The sequence below is a fragment of the Psammomys obesus genome, unplaced genomic scaffold (assembly GCF_907164565.1).
Source record: "Psammomys obesus unplaced genomic scaffold, mPsaObe1.curated_primary_1811, whole genome shotgun sequence".
Lineage (NCBI taxonomy): Eukaryota > Metazoa > Chordata > Mammalia > Rodentia > Muridae > Psammomys > Psammomys obesus.
Window position 1 is genome coordinate 13,191,738 of NW_026585689.1, and position 6,392 is coordinate 13,198,129.

A 6,392-nucleotide genomic window follows, 5' to 3' on the forward strand; every position below is an offset into this window, starting at 1 on the left:
TGGCATATTCAGGGCCCACTGTGGTAAGATAGCTGGGCTCTAGTGGAGACATAGTGCCCTGGCTGTTATTGATTGTGTTTTTAGGCTGTCATCTAGGCATATAGGCCTAGGTGCTGATTTCTACATTTTTATTTGTTTGTTTTGTTTTTGTTTTTTGTTAGATGGGTTTTTTTTAGTGTATGTGTTTGTTTATTGAACGTTTTTCATGGGCATGTGTAGGATTTATGGCAGGGCAGCAAGGACAGCTTTGGTGGAGTCATGACAAGTGGCATAACCATCCACATATGAGGTTCGAACCTGTGGGTGGCAAAAAGTTGTCATCATCCTGTCATCCTGTGGTCTGGGCCTGGTCCCAACACCCAACCTGTGCAGGTACACCTAATGCCAGCCCCCAGGACAACCTAGCCTGTGCCAGAAAAGCAATCATGGTCTACTGTCTAGATATTCTTTTCCCTGATCCGTTGTACTAGAGGGATGTAGGTAGCATGGTCCTTTTGAAGTTGTAGGGAGTAAGGGCTCTAGCCCCCATGATGGTGCAGGTGGCCAACACCAGACTTGATGAAGTCATTTGTAATGCTGTAGCTTCTCATGTCTCAAGTCCAAACCCTGCCAACTTTGATCACCTTCTTCATTGCATCTGCAATCATGCTGGAGTGATACTCAAGACTGAGATGCCACACCATTTTGGAAGCTGACAACAGCATGGCTGTGGGATTGGCTATATTCCTGCCCACTTCCTGAGCAAATGGGTGCTAAGCACCTATCTCAAAAACTGCATACTCGGGCTGGAGAGATTGCTCAGAGGTTAAGAACACTCACTGTTCTTCCAAAAGTCCTGAGTTCAATTCCCAGAAACCACATGGTGGCTCATAACCATCTATAGTAAGATCTGGTGTGCAGGTAGAATATTGTATAAATAATAAATAAATATTAAAAAACCCTGCATACTCTGCACTGTAGCTCTCACCAGGGACCACACCAGCTCCCACAACAAAGCCAGCAGCCAGATTGTCAATAGTGTTCCTATAAAGAGTGGGCATCACAAGCACATCAAACTGGCAAGGATTCTGAACCAGCTGCATGCAGCAATTGTCTATGATCATTGTTTCAAACTTGATTTGGGGGTACAGTTCTGCAATTTCCTCACAGCACTGCAAGAACAATCCATCCCCAAGTTTCATGATGTTGGTCTTATGGACCGCTGTGACCTTATTCCGCCCTTTCTTGGTGGCATGGTCAAATGCAAACTTTGCAATCGTCTGAGACTTGGTTCCAGTGACAATCTTCAAACACACAATGACACCCTTTGCACTCTCATGTTCCAGAGAGCTATTTTCCCCTTCTGTCTGTTCTGATGACCAGGTCTAGATTGTTTTGCCGAGACAAAACAATCTAGGCAGTGACTACACGGGACCACGTTGGCAAACAAGTCCAACTTAAACCTCAGCTGCATATCTAGGAAGCTATACCCTTATACTCCATTGGGGTGTAGATCTTTCCAATGATGGCAACTTTGTTCTCCTTCATGGAACTCAGCACCTGCTCCAACTTCTCCTCAGAAGCCATATTCTGCACCTCGCTCAGGTTGTGCTCCTTGAATTCCACAGGGACAGCAGCACTCTTGAACATTTCCTTGACGGCATGCATGAGCTCTGGCCCCATGCCATCTCCCGGCAGCATGGGCACAGGAAAGGCACCCTCCACCCTCACATCTTCTGCCTGGCTCTGCGAGGCGGTGTGGGCAGTAGCTGAAGCCCCGGAGTTCTGAGCAGCAACCATTGCTCCAGTTAGCCAGCAGACGTTGCTCGGCACTGCCATGTTCTGCAGAGGGAGTCACATGGGCTAGATGGGTGTTTTGTTCCTTGGATTTTGTTTCGTCCCTAGATTCTTGGAGAGTGTAGTGCCTGTGTGTTTCCTGTTTTACTGACCTCCTTGCCTGGTGTGTTCACTGGGAATGACTGCCAGTGTTGGAGGCTGTAAGGAGATCAGGAGGGGTTGATCTGTAAGATCCACAGAAGATGTGGGCAGGAAGGGAGAATGGCCACAGCTGATCTGAGGGAAGGTACCTGGGATTCTGGCAGGCATGGCCTGTGGTTGAGGTACCCGCTTGTGTTAGAGGCTGCGGCATAGGGACAAGAAGCTGGGAAGGGAGGCCAAGATGGGTTGGTCTGTGGGATCCACTGGAGATGTAGGCAGGGGGCTGCAGCTGGTGTCCTGTTTCAAAACTAGAGAGGAGCCTGAGAGGTTAGGTCTGGAAAAATAGAGAGCACATTTTTTTTTTCTAATTGAAATTTTGTAAACACTTTTATTTACAATTTAAGCATTTACATTGCTGTTTTTCTTATGCTTTCTCCTATGACTGTAGTGAGAGCCAGCATGGGACCTGAGCTTCTGAAGAAACCTATTAAGAAGCCTATCTACATTACACCATTTGTAGCCATATTTTCTTCTTAGATTTATAAACAATATTCTATGCCCCTTTTCCTGAAAACAAAATGAACATGGCATGGTATAAATGTTTTACTGGATAGCTGCACTGTAGTTCACCTAATCTATTTTTATCTGAAAGGCATCAGAATTATTTCCCAATGTATATTTTTACAATATTAAAATATTTAGGGATGAAATCAGCTTTGAAAACAAATGAGTTTCTATTTGTATTAATTTCTGAATAAGAATGCCCTACCACCTTTTTCCGTTCGTCCTTCCTTCCTTCCTTCCTTCCTTCCTTCCTTCCTTCCTTCCTTCCTTCCTTCCTTCTTTCCTTCCTTCCTTCCTTCTTTCTCTATCTCTCTTTCTTTCCTTCTTTCTTTTTTTTTCTCCCCATTAGCCTGACACATCAGGCCACAGCTTTCCCACCTGCTACCCAGAAATTCTGAGAAGAGATTAGAATAAGAAGAAGCACTTTATGTTTTAGTTAATTTTTATCCTAAGCAGAACCTATACTCCATTTTATCATAAGTTGGACTAATATAAAAAGGCCTGTTTTAAAATCAGCCCTATTTATTGAAAACTTGCTCCCTTCTATGATTTCTATTGCTTCCACAAGCTTTTGCCATGTTAGTAAATGGGAGAAAAGTGAGATAGAAAAGTTTTTACATATGAGTTCACAAAACTATAATTTGTGGCTGCAATACCTTGACTCTTGCAACTGAGTTAGTCTTCCTGAGGAAAATCTATCATTTCTAATTGTGATCCTATTGTACTGACATGGAGATGAATGAGAAAATAGCTATTTATTCCTAATCTATTATAATTATAACATAAAATTCCAATAAGATTATATAACTCTTTCAAATATGCAATGTAAAGCTACTATTTCAAATAGACTTCTGTACCTGAAACACTGTAATTTCCTGGCAGTCAATGTTACTCTCCTATGACTTCACTTGTGGAATGAAGCCCACCACTTTTTACCACACAAACATGTCCCTAAAACATTCTATCAGTGCTTCACTTCAAAAGCCTTTCCTTTTTCAACTGCGGTTTAACTTTGTATTTAACAAACCAACAAAAAAAATACTTAAAAAATATACTTTAAAAATACTTAAAAAATACTTAAAAGAGTAAAAAATACAGAATTTTTTACTCTTTTAAAGAAAGTAACAGTATAAGTAAAAACACTGAACTTTTTTGTTTGTTTGTTTGTTCACTTGTGTTTTTTAATTTTTTTGATACAAAGTTCCTCTGTGTCGCCCTGGCTGCTCACTCTGTAGAACAGGCTGGCCTAAAACCCTCACAGATCAGTCTGCCTCTTGAGTGCTGGGATTAAAGGTATACACCACACTGCCTAGCAAAAAGAGTGGAATTTTGTGAAGGTGAATTTATGTATGATATTACAACATATTAATGAAGAATGTCTCACAGTAAAGGAAGGGATCCAAGAGTGTCAAGAAGGAAGAAAACTGTGAGTTTTGTTATCTTAGAGTAGGGGCTTGCCTTATCTTACAATACATAAAGTCATGGTCATTCCCTGGAATCCAAAATGATGGCGGTATTCATTCATTGACACGCTACACTATAACCACTGTTGATAATACAACCTTCTGCTGTACTGCAATGTCACCTGCCTATGATGGAGCCCAGAGTAGTAGAGGCACTTCACAAGTCAAGTAAAAATATAGAAGTTTTCTTGGCAATGTAGTGGTCATTGTTGCAGCAAATATTGAACGCAGTTTAATTATCAGGTAGTTTATCTGAAGGGTATCATGAAACTTTTCATCTTGGGATCAGTGCAGCTTGTTATGAAAGACATTTTCTACAAAAATGTTGCAAAGCCTTTTAATACAAATGTGTTGCTGGTTGAACACTCTTTGCCTTGAACAATAAAAAGGGGGTGAATTTGTAATGGCATTAACACCCCCTATCCATCGTGAAACATGGCAGCTTTCTAAAGTTTGAGATACAAGCTTGCGACCTTTAAAAGTAATGTACAGACTCCACCATTGCCAAACTAAGTCAACAAGGCATGTAAAGAAAAGGAAGACTATTCCACCCCCATTCACCACTTCTCTTACTTCATCAGAGAACATTAATGCAGGCATTGCTGAGCATCTCACACTTCAGAGAGGTGCTATGACCACAAACCCACACGTCAAATAAATTTTTTAGGTCAGCCAGGTTATCCAAAATAACTTAAAATGTGTTTTGTTAATTAGGGTGTACCTCCAGGTGAGGTCATATTTATATTAAATCTTGGATCAATGAGAAAGAAGCCTGAGGACCTGCTGCACAGTTTTTAAATAAATGTGGAACTCAAAGATCCAGGGCAGGGGCAGAAGAGATATTTTGTGAGAATGAGTTCTAAAAAGATAATGTACTGCCTAAGGTTGGGGTGGAAGTGGGGGGGTTGGAACTGAGGTAAAGGTGTTCTTAACCCTAACTAAAGTAGGTTTAGTGGGTCAAAATTCCAAGCCTACAATGTACCACATTAGACTTTAAGAAGATCATTTTGTGGACCAACCACATTTTCGGTTTCTACCTGTCATTCCTTTGTTTTATATTAGTTCCTCTAATTTACATTATCTTGACCTCTTTGTGGGTGTAGTAGACAGAATGCAGATTTACTTAGTTACGAATTGATTGACTAATAAATAACCACCTGTGTAAAGACATGCACGTATTCGGAACACTTCAGTACCACAGACTTATTTTCAGGCATTGTGGTGGTTTGAATGGCTTCCATAGACTCATATGTTTGAACGTTTAGTCATGATGGAGTGGCACTACTTGAAAAGGATTAGAGGGTGTGGTCTTATTGCAATAGGTGAGGCTTTGTTGGAGGCAGTGTATCTTGAGTTTTGAGGTTTTAAAAGCACAAGCGAAGCCCAGTGCTGCTCTCTTTCTGATGCCTGTGGATCCTGATGTAAAACACTCAGCTACTTCTCCAGTATCATGTCTGTCTCCCAGAAGGCCACTTGATGATGATGGATAAAGGCTCCAAAACTGTAAGCTAGTCTCAACTGGTCATGGTATTTCTTCAGAAAAATAAAACAGTAACCAAGACTGGCATAAGCTTACTTTTATTCCAATCATTTTTGGTTCTCCTCAGCTCAAACCTTAAATCTGGTCTGAAGAACCTGTCATGAAAATAATGTACAATTTGAGCCTTAACCACAGCCTTTCCCTAACTCTTTCATTCATTCAGTTCAGTACAGAAGTAACTGACAAAAATCACTTTTTAGATTTAGGTAGGTGTTTTAGCTTTCCGTTTGTTGACTAGTGAGTTGAATGCAGGGGCAGCTTCATAAGCATACAGCTTGGTCTATGTCAAAAGGGATTCCCCTTGGGGATTTAACATCTGAGCTCATCATCTTGAAATTTGATTTGCTTTATATATGGATGGAAGAACAACAGAGCATTGGGGATGGACTTTCACTCAGCTCCCATAGTTGCCCCCTGTTGGGCATGGCCCATGACACAGATCCTGGAAAAGTTAGCTTGGTCCTTGTAACTCACAGCATTGGTGGATGGTCACAGGAGACACCAACTATACATGAAAATTGCAGGCCCAGTGCATTAGGAGGTGAAGTGTAACAGCTGGAGTGAGCTGATTGCACATCCCATTTTCAAGTAATTAGTTGACCTGGCTGGGAGAGTGCTACTTCTTCAGTTTGACTCACTCCCTGTCGGTTGGGGTATTTTTGCTTACTCCTGACTTCTGCACAGTGGACGGAGGATGGGAAACTTCACAGCTCATGGACCTACAGCTTGTTGACACTCATGGGTTCACTTACATAGGGGACAGACACAGAGTCCTTCTGCTGACAGATAATCTCTAGAAAAAAAAAAAAAAACAAACAGGAATGTTAAACATACAGGGTTGTCTTTTCAAAGGAAGAGATATATAACCGTGTCTTCCCAGAAGGCTGGGACTAGATAGGCTTGATAGT

At 41.4% G+C, this 6,392-nt stretch overlaps 1 pseudogene; it reads right to left on the reverse strand.

Moving 5' to 3' along the window:
* Positions 1-222: 222 nt before the first annotated feature.
* Positions 223-1,818, reverse strand: LOC129667150 (isocitrate dehydrogenase [NAD] subunit beta, mitochondrial-like; annotated as a pseudogene).
* Positions 1,819-6,392: the final 4,574 nt, after the last annotated feature.